General features: G+C 29.9%; 1 protein-coding gene across 6 annotated transcripts in view; it reads right to left on the bottom strand.

Moving 5' to 3' along the window:
• Positions 1–22,451, bottom strand: part of LOC122635040 (brain tumor protein) — a 111,733-nt gene that overhangs the window by 38,196 nt on the left and 51,086 nt on the right. For 3 of the 6 annotated variants that reach the window (XM_043824752.1, XM_043824757.1, XM_043824755.1), the window contains one exon: positions 6,541–6,590. The exons of the other annotated variants lie outside the window; for them this stretch is intronic. The gene's annotated coding sequence lies outside the window, so the exon portion shown is untranslated. The remainder of the gene's footprint in view (positions 1–6,540; positions 6,591–22,451) is intronic. 6 annotated transcript variants of the gene reach the window in all.

The following is a 22,451-nucleotide window of genomic DNA, read 5'->3' as shown; positions in this document are numbered from 1 at the left end:
TTATGAAAAAGAATATCTGTTTCTGATTATATATAGAAATTTTAATGATTATTTTATTAAAGTGACATTATTATAAAATATATTATTTTGTAATCAATAATTTGTTGTCTTATATTCTTTATTTTATTACTATTGCTATTTATTATTGTTCTTGTTATTATCGTTATTAATCGTGACCAGAACAATTGATAATTTTTTTAATAGAATATCTTCCTAATCGAATCTTCTATATTTTCTTTTCGTTACTAACGCATTATTATTATTATTATTATTATTATTATTATTATTATTATTATTATTATTATTAATATTAATATTACGAAATTTTGTGTAATTATATATCTATATTTTGAAATCAATTGTAAAATTTCTATAGAATGTCCCTTTTCAATATTTCATCAGGTATCTAAAATTAAATAAAAATTCGATTAATTGCTTTTATTTCTTTTAGTTGGTCACGTAAAACGTATTCTAACATTGAACAAAAATAAATAATTAATTAATTAATTAATTAATTAATTAATTAATTAATGAAAGATCGTAAAAAAGAAATATCGTAAAATGTGAAAGGAGAAAGAGAGAAGAAAAAAAGAAGGAGAAAAAGATAAAGGAGAAAGAGATGATAGAGAAAAAGAGGACATACAATATATATATATATATATATATATATATATATATATATATATATATCTTCCCCCATATCTAATAAAGTTAACCCTCTTGATCGTACTACATTGCGAGATGAGTTATTCTACGAAATAGTAAAAGAACGAAGGCGTTTTACGATCGGAGTTAATAAACGAAACGTAAACTTCGCTTTATGAACAGCCACGAGCATTGTCCGAACATTGTCGTTTCAAGAATTTCTGCCTATGTTTTAATATATACATATATACATATATATATATAATATATATTTGTATGTGTCCCTTTTCTCACATCAGTCTTCGTACATTAGAGTATAAAATGTGTCTGGAATGTCTCATCTTTCCTTTTGCTCGAATTGAGTTATCACTTCGACGAAAGACTTCCGTTCTTTCAACGAAAATGTACAATTTTAGTAAATTAAATTTTTCGAAAAAGAAAGAGAGAGAGAGAGAGAGAGATAAATGTATATATATATAGAGAGATTTTTTTATTATTATTAACGATAATAGGTATGTTAATATTATTTATTAGTTACGAAGAGATTTTTTGTCTATAATTATTAAATAATATTAATGTAATATTATTATTATTATTATTATTATTATTATTAATTGTGAGGAGAGATTTTTTTCTTACATATTATTATATATTATTATGTTATTAAACATTATTGTATGAAAAGGTTTGGCGTGTAAAAAAAAAAAAAAAAAAAAAAAAAAAGAAAGAAAGAAAGCAATTTATCTCTTTTCCTTTTTCTCCCAATTCGATTCCTATTATAAATTTCAATTCTAAATTTTACTATATCTTTCATAAAATTATTTAACATATTATTATTATCGTTATCACTATCATTATCATTATGATTATCATATATTTTTGTTATATCATCTTGTTTAATAAACGTATACCAACGAACGTAATTAATTCGTTCAATTTATTTGCGCCTACGGACGTCACTACATACACATTCAAAGTTACATTTACAATCACGTATATATACAGGACAGATATATAAGTTTAACATGAAAATATATATGCTTGTATTCTATCAGCAACTCGTAAAGGACGAAGTGATTCTTTTGCAACGTTAAATATATTTACGCTCTTCCTCTCTCTCTCTCTCTCTCTCTCTCTCTCTCTCTCTCTCTCTCTCTCTCTCTCTCTCTCTCTCTCTCTCACATACACACACACACACACACACACACACCCTCCCTCTATATTTCTCTCTTCTTACACACCATAAACATATCAAACGACGAAGAGTAAAAAAAAAAAATTCCGAGTTCACCTAGGTCGTTCAATAAATTATTGCAAAGAGCTAACCGTGTAATTACTAACGAGTGTTTGCATTAGTCATGGAACAATCTGTTAACGCCAAAGCAAACTACTTAACAAAAAGATACAGAGAAAGAAAGAGAGAGAGAGAGAGAGAGAGAGAGAGAGAGAGAGAGAGAGAGAGATAAATAGATAGTATATTTAAGAAAAAGATAAAGAAAGAGAGAAAGAGAGAGAAAATGTAAGTAATAAATAGAAACGCAGATACAAATATAGTTGGAAGAAAGTTTAAATAAATTTAGAAAAATGTGTAAGGTGATGACAAAAAAGAAAGAATAAATCATTCGATGAATCAAGAGAAAGATAGAAACAGACAAATGGAAAATGGTGTTTAAAAGAAAGATATATAGGAAAACGGAATGTGTAATAGAAAAATAGATGGAGATAGAGTGATAGAAAAAGGGATGAATAAGAATAAAATAAGCAAAGAAGAGATAGATAAATGGAAATAGAGTTTTAAGAAAGAAATAGTAAATGGAATGTGTAATAGAAAAATAGAGATAGAGAGAAAGAGAAAGAGAAAGAGAGAGAGAGAGAGAGAGAGAGAGGAAGAAAAAGAAAGAGATAGAAAATGTTTCTTTTTCTTTTTCACTCCCACCTCATTCTATCTCTCTCTTTCTTTCTTACATTCTCTTTTCTCATGTTAGTTTCTTCGAGATATATAAATCTCGAATGCAAGCTTACATATATCTTCGAGTTAATGCGACCTATCGTACGAAGATACATTCATATATACATATACGTATATAATATATATATATATATATATATATATATATATATATATAAAGTAAATAAGGAAACATTTATAACATAGTTTTGCACGATAAGTACCTATATTAATATAATAGATGTAAAACTATTTTCATATAATAACTAGTTTACTTATCGATTCGATATCTCGTAAAAATGAATTCGTGTATGTTATATCTTATTATTACTGTTATATATATATATATATATGTATATATATATATATATAATAATTGTCTTTCTAATTGCTTAAAACAAAAAGTAATAATAATAATTCTTCATCTTATTATTATCATTAAGTATTACCACAATTTTCTTTTCTCGCTCCACTTTCTTTTTTAACGAAAGAAAAACTGAACGGATCTAAACGAAAGTAAATAAATGTCGTTAATGGTCGATTGAAAAAATAATCCTGTAGATGGATCAAAGAAGTAGAGAATATGGCGTTCTCTCGAGTCTCGTTCAAAGAATGTAAAAGGTTCAAAAAGAAAATAGTAGACGAAGGTTTCGCGAGCCGTCTTGCATCGAGTCGAGAAAGAAGAAAAAGAAAGAAAGGGAGAAGAATAAAAAGAAAAAGTAGTAGTAGTAGTAGTAGTAGTAGTAGTAGTAGAAGAAGAAGAAGACGAAGGAGTAGTAGACGGAGCATGTAAAAGTAAAACGAGAGTTAGGAGCGTCGTTAGTAAGCTGAGTACCAAGGCTAATCTAAAATCCAGATTACTTCGAAATTTATGACTTTTGTTGCACGGTTGACTCTCTCTCTCTTCTCTCTCTGTCTCTCTCTCTCTCTCTCTCTCTCTCTCTCTCTCTCTCTCTGTCTGTTTCTCTTTCTCTCTTTTGCTGTTGCTACTGACTCAACAAAAATTCTAGTAGTTTCCTTCTTTGAACAACTTTTTACCCCTCCTTTCTTTTCATACTTATTTCTTTTTTCTTTTTTCTCTTCATCTTCTTCTTCTTCTTCTTCTTTCTTCACAAATATATGTCTTGTCGTGCATTTCATTATCTAACTCTTTGTAGTTCATTTCGACACGAAATATATATATATATATATATATATATACTTTTTTTTTATATATATACACCGATTATATAAGTTATATATATTTAATATAATTCAATAATATTGTTGGATTATAATTTCTTCACATGTATATTCGTTTTCTGTATTATTTTCCTTCGATTTCTTCTATGTTGAATAAATACGATATAATTATTAACGTACGCGATTATTAATTTAATCGTTTATCGTCAAGTGTGTATTTAATAATTTTGAAAAATAAATTACGACGATATTTGTCCAATTGTAGTAACTTTTAGAACCATCTATAGATACTTTCGATGGATCGATGAAAAGGAATTAAAAAAATAAAAATTAGAAAAAAAAGAAAAAGATAGATAAGTAGATACATTTATAAGAAGTTTTTAAGCATAGAAATAAATATTGGTTGGTATACGTAATATAATAAAAATAGTCTATATACGTAAGTAAACACGTATGTAATGGATAATATTTTGGGATAAAAAAAAATAGAGAGAGAGAGAGAGAGAGAGAGAGAGAGAGAGAGAGAGAGAGAAGTAGAGCACGATTAGGTCAAAGTATACAAGTACATATATACATATGTATATATGCACATAATTAACGCATATACCGTATACACACACACATACACACATATAGAGAAAGAGAGGGTTTACCCACGCGTTTCCATGAAGGAAATATCTTCCACCCCAATTCTTTTGCGTTTAGTTTAAGCATCGATGAATAACCACCCCCTATATTTACTGACCGGCCAATGTCCGTCAAACTTATCGACTCTACTTGCACTTATATACATATTTATATATACACGTATACGTGAAAACTATGTTCCTCTTTCTTCGTAAAACGATATTGATGAATGGAGGAAAACAAAAAAAAAAAACAGAAAAAAAAATAAACAAATCTCTTCTTTCAATTATTCGATCAATTCTTTCTCTCTCTCTCTCTCTCTCTCTCTCTCTCTATAAATCATTTCCCAAATCATTCTTCGTAATAGAGATTTGAAATTACGTTATCAGATCTTTACGCGTTGGATTTGCGTTGCTCGATTTTCGTTAGATCGTTTCTATTACCATTTTTATTTCGTAACACTTATCCCTTGTCTTATCTCATAACTATTTATTACGAATAATCATATACAATATTATTTCTTACAACATCCTTTTGATCGTTTAGAGCTTTAGTGAAATCATTAAAAATAGAAAAGGTGGAAAAAGAAGAAGAAACAAAAAGGATAAGATCCATCAAGAATTATGAGAGTTATTCCGTTAATTCTCATTAAAAGATACGTACGAAAAGAACTGGATGCCACGAACCAGAAAATAACTCGGCAATATCGTTCTCACGCGTTGAAAAAACTTTTATCGGTCATCGTAATAGCAAATAATAATAAAAAAAAGAGAGAGAGAGAAAAGGAGACTGAGATATACAGATAGTTAAACAGAGAAAGAGAGATAGAAGAAGAAGGAAAGAGAGAGAAAGAGAGAGAGAGAGAGAGAGAGAAAGAGAGAGAGAGAAGGATAAACGATTAATTCCGTAGAATTCTTAAATGAGACCCCCTGGCGATAAGGGTCGGTACTAATTGCGAGATTAATCGCTTTGACTTTAATCTTCCCGTCCTACTCTCTCTCTCTCTCTCTCTCTCTCTCTCTCTCTCTCTCTCTCTCTTTCTCTCTATTTATCTATCTATTCATGTATCCTTCTCTCTTTCCTTCTCATTCTCTCCCTCTTTCTCGTTTCCTATCTTTATCTCTGTTTTCATGTATATAATCAAAACTGCATTCGCGTAATATGTTTGATGTTAAGAAAGAATGTGAGTGTGAGAGAGAGATAGAAATAGAGATAGAGATAGATAGAGAGATAGAGAAAGAGAGAGAGAGAGAGAGAGAGAAAGAGAGAGAGAGATAAATAATTTGAAACGCGTGTGCGTGTGAGCTATACCCACGCCAGGGGAGACGATTAAATGGCGTGTCAAGAGCGAGTGTATGTAGTAAAATCTTTAGAAGGTGCACTGACCTGCCCTATGGTGATTAAAGAGCACGTAAGAACGTTCAACATCTAAGTTGAGAAATTTATATGTATGTACGTATGTATATATGTATGTATGTACGTATATATGTATGTATATATGTATGTATGTATGTACGTACGTATGTATAGATATAGATATAGATATAGATATAGATATAGATATAGATATAGATATAGATATAGATATATAGATATAGATTTGTATGCACTTCTATCTGTTTTTATCTTCTTCTATAATGCTTATTCTTTTTCTTCATTTTTTCTTTTTCCATTGCGGTATAATTGACCTTTACACTAACATACTTGGAATGATTACATTTTTTGTTCTGACCTTTATTTCTTTTTCTTTTTTTATTATTCATTTTGTTAATTACTGTCTGTACGTGTGGTCACGTATGTATATGTTCTAATTTATCATAGAGTTTAATCTATTATATACTTGCATGATAAATATTAACATATTTATCAGCATAATTGTATAATTATGTTATATCAGTATAACTGCATAATTGCATATATATATATATATATATATATATATATATATATTAATTATGATTGTAGATAAAATCGAGATAATATTCGTGTTAAATATTTAACATTCTTGTAAAATCCTTTTTGTAAATTTCAATGTATAATATTATATACTAAAGAGTACTATCAATCTCATATAGAAAAAAAATATATATATATATATATTAATAATAATAGTAATAAAAGTCAAAGTAATACAATACTTTTATTTTCTCTTGGCCACCAGTCTTTTCGAAAGTGTCCTTGAACTCACCTGAAAAATCAAAGAGAATACGTTGATTAGTGAAATTCTCGAAAGAGAAAACAAAAGCACAAAATACATATTATTAATAATAACGAGGAAAATACATATTTAATAATAATGCCTCGAGGGTTTTTCCAGGAGCAAGAAAATTGTCTCTTGGTCGTTGTGACGAGGATCGTAGTAAAGTTGTCTACCTTCGAAATGATAACGCACGAGAAAGAGAGGAGAAAGAAATGGAGAGAAAAAAGAAAAGGAAAAAGAGAAGGAGGAAGAGAACAAAGAGAAAAAGAAAGAAAACAAAAAATAGGAAGAAGAAAAATAAAGAAAAAAAAAAAGAAAGAAAGAGAATGAAGAAGAGGCACTAAAGAAAAAAGGAGAGAGAGAGAGAGAAAAAAAAAGAGTAAAAGAAAAGAAGAGAGAGGATAGAACAGCAGCAGCTGATAGTAGTGATGCTGTAGCAAAAAAAAAAAAAAAAATAAAGAAAAAGAAAAAAAATGTTGAAAATACACGTACACGTAATACGTACGTATGTAGTTGTAAAAAAATTCACCACCCTATTTCTCTCTTCCCTCTCTCTCTTTTTTCTTTTTATTTTTTATTTTTTATTTTTTTTTCGGGAGACACGTCCTCTCTATTTCGTCGTCGACGTTAAGAGGAAAGGAAACGTCTTCACGAATAAACGCGAATAATATTCGAAGAAAATAGGGAGAGGGCGAGAACGAGTGCTTCTCTCAGTCCTCCTTTTCGAGAAAAGCTTCGTGCAATTACTACAAAGAGGAGGAGATAAGATCAATCTCACTTACTTACTCTCTCTTTTTTTAACTTCAAGTATAACGTCAAACGCACACGCGCACACGCATATTTCTTTTCTAATAATTTCAAACAATTTTCCTACGTATGTCACGTATCTCGTATAATTTTTAACGATGACGATACGCATAAGTTACTTCGTTCTTAAACACGTAGTTATCGTTAATGACGATTTTATTTTTAATTACGATCAATTACGATTTTAATATATTGACGTTATCGTCATTTTTGAAAGTACAAAGAAAAGAAAAAGGAATTAATAAGGAACGAAAAGTCTTAATAAAAAAAAAAACTCGTGAATTATTACTTTTCTTTTCTTTTTTTTTTTTTTTTACGTATTACATCAATTACCTACGTACATATATATAAGAGATAAAGAGAAGAAGAAAGAAAAGATGGGAGAAGGAGAAAGAGAGCAATATATAATATTTCAAAAAGGAAGATAGACTATATGAGTTAGAACACTTTCGTAATCACCGGCTGATGTATAGAGAATATTATCTTTTATGTTGGAAAGCATAGTCAGCGAATACATATGTATATAACTGGCGTAATATATATATATATATATATATATATATATATATATATATTTCTGTTAGATAACAAAGAGAGAAGGAGAAAAAAAAGAAAAACAAAAAAAAAAGAAATTTATAGAAATTTATCGAGTTTATAGAAAGAGAGAGAGAGAGAGAGAGAAAGAGAAATTAATGATATACGTAAGATATAGATTTTTAGTCAATATTTCTAAGTAAACCGTTACGTCAACGATAATCGCGTACGTAAGCGACATTATTCTAAAAGCGTAGAGATAACTGACACGAATTCGCATAATCGCAAAATACGTGAAACTTTTATCCCTCGTAATATACGCATAATGTACAATATAATTCATAAGTTCTCAGTGATCAATTAGAATTCAAAAAAGAAAAGATAAAAAAAAAAAAAGAAAGAAAGGATAAAGAAAAAGAAAATGTTTCTTTTGTCTAGAAAAATAAAGAAGTGTGCGTTCGAGAAAAATTTTCAATTCTTTACTTTTCTATTTCTCTAATCTTCCATCTACTTATAATTTCTACTAATTTCTAAATCTCTCGAAATCTTTTCCTTTTTTTTTTTTTTCTTTTCATTTTTCTCGTTTTTTTTTTTTTCTTTGTTCTATTTAATTTCTTCTAAAGTTTCTAATTCGTTATACCGTCATATTATTTCTAATATTTTTTGGTTCTGTTATCTAACATCTAATTTCTCTCATTTATATTTTTCCTCGTTATAATCGTTAAAATTATAACACGAAGGAAATGCGAAACGCGAAAGCGTACGATTTCATAATTCCGAAGTCGTCGAGCTTTCGCAGAACAGAATAGTTGTTAATTGGTTTCTAATCGCGTTTATTATTATTGTCGCCGTTTAAAACGTCTTTGGAGATACGTATGTGTATCTACCAAGCCGCAATTTTCCACATTGAAAGCACAAACGTACTTATGTATCTTTAGTTCTCTGCGTCTTTGTTTCGAAAATACACATCGACGAGATTAAAAATTAGATACATATTAGTTAATAGAATTTTAAGGCAATTTATTACAGGTAAAACTAATTGCATATAATAAAGAAATGTAATCTAATCGTAAGATAATGAATGAATGAACGAATGAATGAATGAATGAATGTATGAATAAAATCTTTGCGTATACTATTGCGATTAAAAATAAAATAAAATAGTAAGTGAGATTTCAAAATCAATGGATTTATATCATACTCCATTTTACGAATAAATAAATAAATAAATAAGTAAAAAATAAAAAAAAAAAAAAAGAAAGAAAAATTACTGAATGAAGGACCGAATAAATGAATAGATAACCCGATCTCTTTAAATTGAGGAGATTAGATAAATTAGGAATGGCGATTAAAATTCAACGTCGACTCATTTCGAACGATGATAAAGAAATAAAACGAAATTGATAAAACGGCTAACGATTAAAAAAAAAAAAAAGAGAGAGAGAGAGAGAGAAGAAGAAAAGAATAAGGAAAAGAAACAAAAAAAAAGTACAAAGCGAATAAAAGAGAAAAAAAAAGAAAGAAAAAAAAAAGAAGAAAAAAATCAGAAAGCACGATTAATTTCATAGGTTATCTATTTCATCCTATTTTTCATATATATTATTTATTTATTTATTATTCACTTTTGACATTGATACGATTAAATTAAAAAAAAAAAATTGATATGCATCTACTAATTTTTTAATTGCTAATTTTATAATAACTAAGCTTTCGAAATAGATGTGTGTATTATAAATAAAATGAGACGATCAATGAGACGATCAATGAGACGATCAACTAAGAATCATGTGTGTAAGAGTGTGAGGAAAGGATAAAGAGAGAGAGAGAAAGAGAGGAAGATAGAGAGAGATAGAGAAGCCAAAGAAAAGATGTACTTTGCGACATACGCGTGTTCTCCTATCGTCGGTTCCCTTTGGATAGCCGGAAACGAGCAGCGAAGCGAAACTTCCGGCGAAACCGACACCGTGCGGTGACCGAACAAAACCGCATGAGAGAAAGACAAGGACAAAGAGAAGAGAAAGGAGAGGGGTGGAAGAGAGAGAGAGAAAGAGAGAAAGAGAGAGAGAGAGAGAGAGAGGGAGAGAGAGAGAGAGAGAATATATATACACGGAAATTTGTTGTGTTGTATATAATATATATACGTATGTATATTTAGTATATAACATTCTCGTAATTCCAAAAATACATTTTACGATACACCTCTTTAATAGAAAACAATAAAAAAAAAAAAAAAAAAAAAAAATATTATCTAATCGATCTTTGTTAAGATAATATCAAATTTAAGAGCATTAAGAAGTGATTTCGTTCAGTTGGAAATTAATTAAAATAAAGAAGGTGGTAGATTTATAACAATGATTCGTGATATAGTAAAAGTAATATATATACGAATACACACAAACGAAAGGATAATCAAGAGATTGTGTCATAGAAAGAGATAAATAGATGCAAAATATATATATATATATATATATATATATATATATATATATATAAAAGAATGAAATAGGTCGTAGTCGAATGGTCAAAAAAAAAAGAGACGGAAAAGGAAAAGGAAAAGGAAAAGGAAAAAGAACGGGAAATAAGAAATGTTTTCTTAAGAGAAAGAGAACTAAGAAAGAAGATCAAAAAAGAAAAGCAAAAAAAAAAAACAAAAAAAAAATAAATGAAAATAAAAGATAAGAAATAATTAACGAATTCTCGAAAGATTTAAAAATAATCGAAGAGAAATATATGCAGCAAATGGGACGTGGGGGGGGGGGGGAAGGAAAAGAAGAAAAAAAAGAAAAGAAAAGAAGAAAAAGAAGAAGCAAAAGAAGAAGAGAAGATTAACGAGAAAGAAAAAGAAAAGAAAGAGAAAGAACGAAAAAAAGAAAAAGACAAGAAAAGAATAAGATGAGGAAAAAGAAGAAAATACTAAAAATCAATTTTCACAAGAAATAACGAACAGCACACTCCGGATCGTAATTCCATATGAATTTAAAAATTCTTTTAAAATGGAAATTTCATGCTCTTAAGCAGCTATAAGGTTTTTGCTATATTGAATCGATAGCGAAAAGATGATGAGGAGGAGAAAGTGGAGAGAGAAGGGATGATAAAGGAGGAGGGATTTAAGAGTGATGAGAAGGGAGAAGGGTAGAAGAAGAGAAGACTATGCTTGTTTGAAGCGTTGCAGGAACATCGAGAGAGAGAGAGAGAGAGAGAGAGAGAGAGAGAGAGCGTCTATTTTTGGTTAAACTGACATTCGTTTATCGATTAAACAAACAACGATCTCTCACGGAGAATGAACTCGCCCCCTTCGTTTCCTCCCCCACCCTTTTTGCCACCACCGTCACTCCTCGCCACATCATTCCACTCTTCTCACCCCTTTCTCCTCCCTTCGCCCCTATTTCCATCATTCACCCACTGCTATCTCTTTTCTCTTCATCTGCTTACACTTACTTTCTCTCTCACTCTCTCTCTCTCTTTATTTCTTAGAAAATGTTACGAAATCAATGATCGACCAACTGGTCTGGTCTGGTCTGGTTTGGTTGATTGCTTGTTATTTGCTTATATAATAATGTAACGTAAAGAAAATATAAAAAGTAAGTAACAAAGGAAAATTCGAGTTTCGATATAGAAGTCAATGTATGCATGCGTGCGTACGTAAGCGTAAACATATGTATACGTATATGTGTATGTGTGAATCTACGTAATTGCGATAATTGAGTCCGTTTAAATAAAAAATAAATAAAAAATTGGACCAATAACGTGAAAGTTAATAATTGCTAATCATTGCTGTGATCGTCATCGATCGTATCGATTAAATGATATTTTTCATAATTATATATTAAGCAACATTAGAAATCTCTCTCTTTCTCTCTCTTTTCTAGCTTTCTCTCTCTTTCTCTTTAGCTAGCTAGTTTGTATTTCAATGTAAAAATCAACATTTAGTTGAATCCACGTGTAAAGATCAAATTGGGTCAATCGTGTGAAAATTATTATTGTAGTCATCGTTGATAATCGATCGTTTCGACGAAACTATATTTTCGTCCTTATATTTCGTTTAATATATACACATGTATGTATAGTGCTATGTTTAATACATATTAAATTTCAATTTTATTATTTATTATTTATCATTTATTATTATTATTATTATTATTATTATTATTATTATTATTATTTTATTTTCTATTTGGCGTGTTTCTCCGCAATAAACACAACGTATCATTAATATGGAAAACCGCGTTAACGTTCTGTCGATCTATATTAATTCAAAATAGTCATTATATCCTACTTGCAAAACAAATTTACAGAACACACGGGGCTCTCCCACGTTATGTGCCTATGCATGTGTGCATGAATGTATGTATGTACGTATGTTTATAGTATATTCGATGATCACCATATATTGAAACATTATTCCTTTTCCGAAAATCGTTGATACGATGAACCGAACCGAAGTAGGTCGAGTATTTCTCTCTCTCTCTCTTTTTCTTTCTCTCTCTCTCTCTCTCTCTCTCTCTCTCTCTCTCTCTCTCTCTCTCTCTCTCAATCTGTCTTTTTCGTTCTGTTTCATTATGATAAAACGACACGAGATAATAAAGTCCAACAATACGTTCCATCTTTGTCCGTATTAATTAACTCGTTTCACAGTAGCACGATCAACAAAGTGAAAATTAAAAAACTAACTATGAGTACGATAATTCAAATGAAGAAACATGAAAGATATATATATATATATATATATATATATATATATATATATATATATATATATGTAAAGACAGCTTTATAAAAATTAAAAATAGCTTAATGCGCTATGGGAAAAAAAAAGAAAAGAACAGAAAAGAAGAAGAAAAGAAACAATGAGAAAGAAAAAGAAAAAGAAAAAAGATACTTGTTCGAGACATAAAAGAAAATATATAGAAAAAATGACGAAAGAAAAAGAAAACAAAAAAAAAAAGAAAGAAAGAAAGAAAAGAGAACTAGCTCAGAAACTCTTTGAAAATTAGAAGAACTTCGTTACACTGTGTATTATATAAAAAGAAAATAAAAATAAAATAAAATAAAACAAGAATAAAGAAGAATAAGGGAATGAAGAAAAATTAAAAAACGAAATAAAGGATTAATTTAAAATATAAAAAAAAAAATAAAATAAATTAAAAACAGAACCAACGAAAGAGAGAGAGAGAGAGAGAGAGAAATAGAAAGAAAGAAAGAAAAAAAGAAAGAGGATGAACGAAGAAGAACACCAACGAGAATTCGTTCCACAGCGAGGAATTCAAAAATGGCGTACCAGAAAGTAAGTCAAGGACGCAACCCAGCAGTTCTCGCAGGTGTGCAAAAGTTAAACGCGTGTATTAGTAATAATATATAGAAACGTGCGGATATTAGCTTTCACGCAGGAATAAAACGAGGGTGAGAGGGTAGAGGGGTGTGATAGAGGAAAAAGAGAGAGAGAGAGAGAGAAATATATCAAAAGAAAGAGAACGAACGAAAGCGTAACGAGAAGAAACGTAAAACTGTTAGACCGAATCAATCGGAAGAGTCCTCTTTCATTTCTATCATTTTTAACTCTTCCTCTCTTAAACCCTCCTCTTAACCCTCTCTACCACTTTGTTAAACCGTGTATCCCTCTTTTTCTTCAAGTATGATACAAGATAATGAATTTCTTCTCACTTGGACATATTTTCTCTTTCGTCTCTTCTCAAATGAGAATTAAAGGTTTAAAAAAAAAAGAGAGAGAGAGAGAAGAAAAAGAAAAAAAAAATATATATTCATACATACACACATTACATAGGAATAAAAGATCGTAACCGAAGGGTTCCCAAGGTTCGAGTTATCGTCGCTCGTCACTCTACATCCGGTCCATATGTCGTCCTCTCGCAAAAGGATTATGGCGTCACCTTCTCCTTTTTAATATCATATACATACTACTACTATTATTACTACTACTATTACTATTTCTGATACACTACTATAACTATTACTATTACTATACTATTATTATTCAAGCTTCATCTCTTTTACTCACGAGCGCATAGAACAGACGTTTCTCTGTCTCTATCTTTCTCACGAAAGATACTCAAAAGAGAGAGGGGGGGGGAGAGAGAGAGAGAGAGAGAGAGAGAGAGAGAGAGAGAGGAGAGAGTAGCGTCATAAGGCCGACCTTGACGCGTGTCAAGTTTAACGGCCGGATACGATTAAGATATCGTATCATTACAACGAACCTTTGTCTGATCGAGCCTCACGATAAAACTACTATCCGATCTTTTTCTTTTTATTGTGTTTTTGCTATTTTTTTTTTCCTCTTTTTTCATTTATTTTTTTTGTAACGATGAACGAAAGAAGAATCAAGAAAAGACAAGTGGAATCGATAAATAAACGAGGATGGAATAAGAGATTGACTTTCGTAGTCAACAAGAGAAAAAAACGATTTTTAAGAATACAAAAGAATATTAATAATAATAATGACAAGAATAATAATAATACTCGTTAATAATAGTGAACGTAAAATAGATAAACGTGAAATTAAATAAAATAAAAATATCAGGCTATTTTTAATGCCAATCATTAATATCGAAGAAATATTTATAATCATATGAGAGAGACGAAGAAAGAACATTTGTGAATCCTCTCTCTCTCTCTCTCTCTCTCTCTCTCTCTTTTTCGCATGAAAAATTAATCGCGACCTTATCAAATTTCTACGTTAAAAATTACGTCGGATCGTTAAAGATTATAGTATAATGAAAGGGATTAAGAGTTCGTGACATCGCGGCTAGTGTCAATTAAGAACTCATTTTAATTTCATTCGATCGACTATGGCCACCACCATCACCACTACTACCACTACCACCATTATCGCCAAGTTTGTGCCTGGCATCTCCATGAATATGTATATCCCTCCCTCTTCGCTTCTTCTCTCTCTCTCTCTCTCTCTCTCTCTCTCTCTCTCTCTCTCTCTCTCTCTCTCTCTTGCTCTTTCTCTTGTTCTTCTAGGTGTGACATTAAAATCATTTGACAAACAAGTCGACCGATATTTTACATCGACGTCATCGTGTCGATCGTTTTTATTATAGTAATTAATATATATATATATATTTTTTTTAATAATAAATCAATTTTCTCTCTTTCTCTTTCTTGCTTTTTTAGATTGGTTTCTATGTATCTGTCTCTCTTTCTCTCTATCTTTCTCTCTCTCTCTTTTATACACATTATTTGAGATATTATCTTTTTCTATCTTCTGTCTCTCTTTTTCTCGTTCTTTTAGATTAGCTTTTATATATCTGTCTATCTCTTTTATAAGCATTATTCGATATATATTCTCTATCTCTTTCTCTCTCTCTCTCTTTCTCTCTTATTCTTTTAAATTGAGTTTTATATTATATCTATCTCTTTCTTTTAGACGCGTTATCTGAGATATACTTTCTCTCTTTCTTCCTCTCTCTCTTTTTCTCTCTTATAGATATTATTCGAGATATTTCAACTTCTTTCCCTCACATACGATGAATTAAATCGATCGAATTTTTCTTTAAGATCGAATTCTGAACTAGTGAGAATAAATTTCTCGTACATGCTATCTCTCTCTTTCTCTCTCTCTCTCTCTCTTTCTCTCTCTTTTTTCCATCTCTCGTTGTTAATTTATCTTTCGACGTAAAGCAGAGCTTTTTGAAAGAGCGATTATTTCATTAAAATCTGTCGGTAAAACGATAAGGACGACATTTATATCTTTCGGTTTTGATCAGCTCTCGATGTTGAAAGACATTCCCACGAAAGCAGTGACCTCTTGACCTATCTCTTTCTCTCTCTTTTTCTCCCTCTCTCTCTCTCTCTCACTCTCTCTCTCTCTCTCTCTCTCTCTCTCTCTCTCTCTCTCTCTCTCTCTCTCTCTCTCTCTCTCTCTCTCTCTTTCTATCTTTCCTTTAGCAATACAGGTACAGTCAAGATACGGTAATAGTCGTTGTGCCAGTAATAGCAGCAGGGTGTCAGAGTGCTCTTATCACCTACGGAGAGTTTCCTTTATCATTCTCGATAGAGCTAACCGGTTCAAAAGAGAGAGAGAGAGAGAGAGAGAGAGAGAGAGAGAGAGAAAGAGAGAAAGAGTAAGAGAGAAAGAGACAGACAGAGAGAAAGAGAGAGAGACGACGACGATAATCGTGATAGCGCCACACCTATGGGCGCGTTCTACGTCGTAACGACATATAACCACTTTCTATGTATCTTCTTTGTGTATAGAAACTTATATGTTATATACATATGTGTGTGTGTGTGTGTGCGCTTGTGTGTAGAGTATACAGTGTACACGTGTGTTCGTGTCTATGTACCCTTCACCAAACTCCAAACCGAACATCGTCTTTGACTTCCTGTCCCGATAGATAACAACAGCAACGATATTATTCCTCCTCATAGCGAATCCAAATTAGCCATATTATTCCTTTTTTTTTTTATTTTATTTCTTTTTCTTTCCCGAGGTCAAGCAGAAAATTATCATTATTTCGACTGTATATGTTAATGTCTTAGCTATTATTTGCATTAGATATTTATACACATGTATCTCTCTATGTATGTATGTATTTATATACGCATGCATATATGTATGCTTACAATAAAGAAAATTATGTATACTTAATGTTTAAATAATAACTTTATTCAGACTATTCTTTATTTAATTTGCAAATCATTTTTAATTGTGTTTGTTAAAATTAAAAGGAAAAAGAGGGAGAGAGAGAGAGAGAGAGAGAGAAAAGAGAGAGAAAAAAAGAGTGTTACCAGATTGAAAAGTCGATTAATTTGTCAAAAAAAAAAAAAAAAAAAAAAAAAAAAAAAAAAAAAAAAAAAAAAAAAAAAAGCTTTTTATTGTTGGTATTATTATTTCTCTCTCTTTTTCTTTCCATTTCTATTTCTATCTCTAGCTCTTTATATCTCTCTCATTATTTTCTTTGACATAAACACACACACACACACACAAACACACATTTCCATGGCCAGTACGTGGCTCAATAATTAATCTACTGCAGGATATTACTCTTGTCCAGCTAATCCTTCGTTAATTAACGCGAGATTGGACCATGAAACGCTTTGAAGTCGACTTCTTTTGCCAGATCTCTTTTTACTTTTTTTTTTTTTTTTTTTTTACTATTTCTCCCCTTCTCCCCTTCACCCCTATCTCTCGGTCAACTCAACACATATCTACGTACATACGTACATTTAACAAAGAGACTCAAAACCCTCTAGATGCTGCCGCCGTTAAAAGTTCCTATACCTAATTGTTTTCAAAAAAATTAATTACTCTTTTTCGAGATTTTTTAAGACAATGTTTTTCCTTTCTTTTCCTTTTCGACAGATCAACTATGTATCTGAGAAAGATATACACACAGATAAAAGTTAATTTAATTATTAAAATTGTCCAAGATGATTTTTAACCCATCCTATATACGTAAAACATTTACGTTTGATATCGTTTACTATAAAATGGAAGAAAAAAAAAAAATAAAAAAAAAATAAAAAAAAGGAAGATCCCAGAAAGTTGTTATCAAAACAAAAAAATCTTATCGCGCGTAAAAAAAAAAAAAAGGAATTGTAAACATGACTTTGATAACGATTTGAAATCTATGGGACTCGAATATTAAAACATTTTTTTATATTGACTTTCCCATAAATTCGTATAAATTCTGTTGCGAATTCACAGTTCCTTGGAAATAATAATAACCATAACCATAACCATAACCATAACCATAATGACAACAACAATAACAATAATAACAACAACAGCAACAACAACGGAAAACGGAAATGGCTATACAGAATTAACTTTCCTCTTTCGCTCCTTGTTTCTCGAAAAAGAAGGGGAAAGAGAAAGGCAGGTGAGGCTCGATCCTCTCACGCAATATATATATATACATATATATAGCCATATATACCTATACATGTATATAAACATGCATATATATATATGTATATATATATATATGCACATGAATGCTCTTGAGAGTTTCCCTTTTTCCATTTAAAGATAACGCATATGTAATACTTTGTACATTCACGTGCAACTTAAAACGTGAATAAAAAAGTATAGAGAGAACAAAAAATACACACACACACACACGTATATATACTAAGTCTATCCGTGTTTGTAATTTGTTTTTATTTTTTTCTCATCTTGTACTTCTTTACGTGTGCATGTATGTATATATTTAAGATATATAAGAATACATATAAGAATTTATTTTAATTTTGAAAAAAAAAAAAAAAAAAAAAAGAAAAAAAGAAAAGAATTATTTCAATTATAATCACAAATATATTTTTATCTTTCAAGCCTCTATAAAGTTCTTATTAAAGTATTACGTTCATTTATACGAGTGCAATATTTATTTACATTCTCATTGTTTGTTCGAAAATTTATTGCACTTACTATGAAACAAGAGGAAGATTTAATAATGATAAAAAAAAAAATAATAATAATAACAATAAAAATAAAATTTTCCATTAGAATCCTTCATTACAATTAGTGTTGACGTTCAAAGTTAAAATCATTCGTTCGAGTGCAATATCAAATAATTTACGATCAATGAATCAACAAAAAGAAAAAAGACAATAAGTATTAACACATACGTACAAACGAACATACATATAAACGTTATAAAAGGTTCATTAACTCCGATCTAATATCTTCTTCTAATGTTGAAAACTCGTATACATTTATAGGTATTCCACAATTAAGCTCCAGCTCGTAAATTAGAAGCCATTCAAAGAGACCAACCAGCATATTCCGTCCTCCCCTTCCTCCCATCCCCCTTACCATCATCTTGACACCCTTTACATCCCCCTCCCTCACCCTACCATCACCCTTTGTCATCCCTTCAGTTTCCACGTCAGTCGGTTCTCACGAAAAACCACACGAAACCGGAAGTGGTCAAACATTCTTTACGTTTTCGAGCACCCTATATATATATATATATATATATATATAATACATATGTATGTACGTGTGTGTGTTTTGTTTGTAGATGACCATATGTTATTTATTCAACTCACTAAATATTAATATCAGACAAATTAATTTTTCCGAATTGCTTGATAACAATTTATTTCATTCATTAAAAAAAAAAAAAAAAAAAAAAAATACTAATGAAATAAATATAACAATAATAATAGTGGTAGTAATAATGATGATGATAACAATTTATATTTGTGCATATGTGTGTGTAAGTACGTATGAATGAATTTACGTATGATTTTATGAATGTTCCGTTGATACGTATAAACGTGCATGAATATACAAATAGATGTATTTCCATATATATATATATATATATATATATATATATATATATAGCAAACACATACGTTCATAGATATATATTAATATTAATCAGAATTGTTATTAATAATTGTGATAGATAATAATTAAACAGAACGTATGGATGTTACATTCGGAATGATCGATGGTCTATTACTTTCTAATAACACAGAAATTCGTATTTCGAAATATATATATGGAAAATTCGAAATATCTCTCTCTCTCTCTCTCTCTCTCTTTCTCTTTCTCTTTCTCTCATTCTCACTCTCTTTCTCTGTCTCTCTTATGGACAATCGGAATTTGAATAGTGCAATAAGTAGGTAAGAGGGAGACCGAGCGATACGGGTCACGATAAGTGCTATAGAGATACAGATAGAGAATGATAGACAATGGTATAAGAGAAACAGAGACAGAGAGAGAGAGAGAGAGAGGGAGATAGAGAATTTGTGGACCGAACGGATGGATAACAAAGCTACGTTTTCTTCAAGCGTACTATACCTAAATGGATCGTTCTGGACGTTCTGAACCACGTGAAACAGTAGTTAGCTACAAGAGCAACTACTGGAAATCTAACAGGATTTGCAGAGCCTATCGAATTGATAGACACATACCTACATATATACGAGAGAGAGAGAGAGAGAGAAAGGTAGACAAAGGATGGACAGATTTACTCCATGCATTAATAGAAGCAACGTATGTTTAACATTCATATATCCATACATATTTTCTCACATACATTCATACATACTCATATATACAAATACATATATGTATACAAATATATATATATATATAGATATATATATATATATCCAGATATTTATACACCTACATTATTTATACATTCATATATAAATTTATATATATTTTATAGAATTTAATTATTATTTTATATATATACATGTATGAATATATGTGTATATATATATATATGTATATAATGTATGTATATAAGATATATAAACGTAAACATAAAGCATATATCCGTCGATGTAAGCTTAAATCAAGTAGGTACAATCTGCTGAGGAATATCAGAGGATCGATGCTCGAACTAGCGTTAACGTTCTCGTCCTAATCTAGCTCTCTAACTCGCGTAGGTTAGAGCACATGGAACACCGCGTGTATATCCCTCTATCAGAATTCGATTAAGCCGGCATACGTGACCCGAACGGGCATCGTCAACAGCCTAGATTAGATTGTAATTGGACGCACGATCGGAAATATACTATTGCCTCTACCATACTAACACGATCAAATTCTTAACTGAATATATCAAAACTATATATATATATATATATTTTTTATTAGGATTCTAAATTTATAATCTTAATATATATATATATATATATATATGTATATGTGTAATGATAATGACTATTTAATATGTGTGTGCGTGTGAATTTGTACAAAGGATATCATCTTAATCTCAAGGATGAAAGAAGGATTAAATTAAGGATCATTATGTCCTAAAACTATTCTAATTTTACGTCTTGTCTTAATCGATTATAATAATCGTAATCGATATATTAATATTCGTAAGGATATAACGATTTTTCATACAATGTTTCGTACAATTAAATACAAATAATTGTATTTTTTTTTTTTTTTTTTTTTTTTTTTTTTTTAATATCAGATGAATTGATTTTTAATTAATTATTAAAATGTGAAACAACGTAAACGATTTTTTATGGTAACATTTTTATACAATTTTTTAATATTGGGATATATATATATACACACATTACATAGATATATATCCAATGTTTATCGAAATTTTTTACGCGTAATTGAAGGATTTGTTCGAGTGTGAAAAAAATAAGAAACGATGTTATGTAAAGGACAAAAGAGAGAGAAAGAGAGAAAAGTAAGTAACGAAACAGGTTTTTATGAGCGGGAGAGAGAGACCGGAAGTGCGTGTCCTGAATCTAAAAGCGACGTTTGCGTGAGCTGTGGCCTTCCGCATAATCTCTCTCTCTCTCTCTTTTTCTTTGAACAATCCCACGAATCGAAGGAGCCACCCACGAATACGAAATACAAGGTCCTTTCAATATTTCCGATCTATCACTCTTCTTTAAAGTATAAATAGAATTAGAAAATACAATATGAATTCGAAATTTCTTACCCTCATGTTGTTTTACATATTCGTGAACAAAAAAAAAAAGAAAGAAGAAGAAGAAAAGAAAGAAAGAAGAAGTAATTCTCGGAAAAAGATAATTGATTTTCTAAACGACGAGAGTCCAATTTTAAAGATCGTTTCTCTCATTGAAATTTTCGGCTCACCCTGTAGAGAATTTATATATGAAAAATCGATAAAGGAAAGGAAGAAATAAGAAATTAAAAACAAAAAGAATAGAATAGAATGAAGTAGAATGAAATAGAATAGAATAGAAGAGAAGAGAAGAGAAAGAGAAAAGAAAAGAAAACACAATTCGTTCTCAAAATTACCTGCGACGTGAATGAATAAAACATAACACGATGAATATAATCATTATCACCGTGGCCTATATATTATAATGATTGTATATACATAGTTAAAGGAGTAGTAACGGGAGGTGCGGAAAAACCGCATTTCCGATGCGATAACGCGATAACTCACCGGATTCTGCGTAACCGTGTGTGAATAATCGCTCGATTAGTTTCCTTCTTTTTCTACTTTTTCATCTCTCTTTTCTTTCTCTTACTCATCGTTAACAAAAAATTTAAGAAGTAAGAGAGACAGAGAGAAAGAGAGAAAACTATATAAATAATGAAATAAAAAAAAAAAAGAAAGAAAGAAAGAGGGAGAAATATTTCTTTATGATGCGTCGAGATTTTTTTTTCTTTTCAAAATTCGAATAAAAGATTAAAAAAGAAAATTATATATACAAATATATGTGTATATATACACACACACATACGCATGTATAATAAAATAAGAGGAAGTGTAATGAGATTAGAAAAACAAGTTAGATGCGGTATGAAAAAGAAATTTAAGAAAAAAAGAAAGAAGAACAAAAAAAGAAGATTAGATAAATCGATTAGATGAAACGAAAAATTTTTATTCGTTTTCCATTGATTTTTTCCATATAAAAAAAAATAGATATATATATATATATATATATATATATATATGTGTGTATATAAAACAAGAATATCAAAAAAAAAAGAGAGAGAAAAAAAGCAAAAGAAATATGTCAGAAGAATCGAACAAAAAAATCCTTCGTCGATCTTTTCAATACGTAAAAAAA

The sequence above is a fragment of the Vespula pensylvanica genome, chromosome 17 (genome assembly GCF_014466175.1).
Source record: "Vespula pensylvanica isolate Volc-1 chromosome 17, ASM1446617v1, whole genome shotgun sequence".
NCBI classification, from domain to species: domain Eukaryota; kingdom Metazoa; phylum Arthropoda; class Insecta; order Hymenoptera; family Vespidae; genus Vespula; species Vespula pensylvanica.
This window is presented reverse-complemented; position numbering and strand designations above follow the sequence as displayed.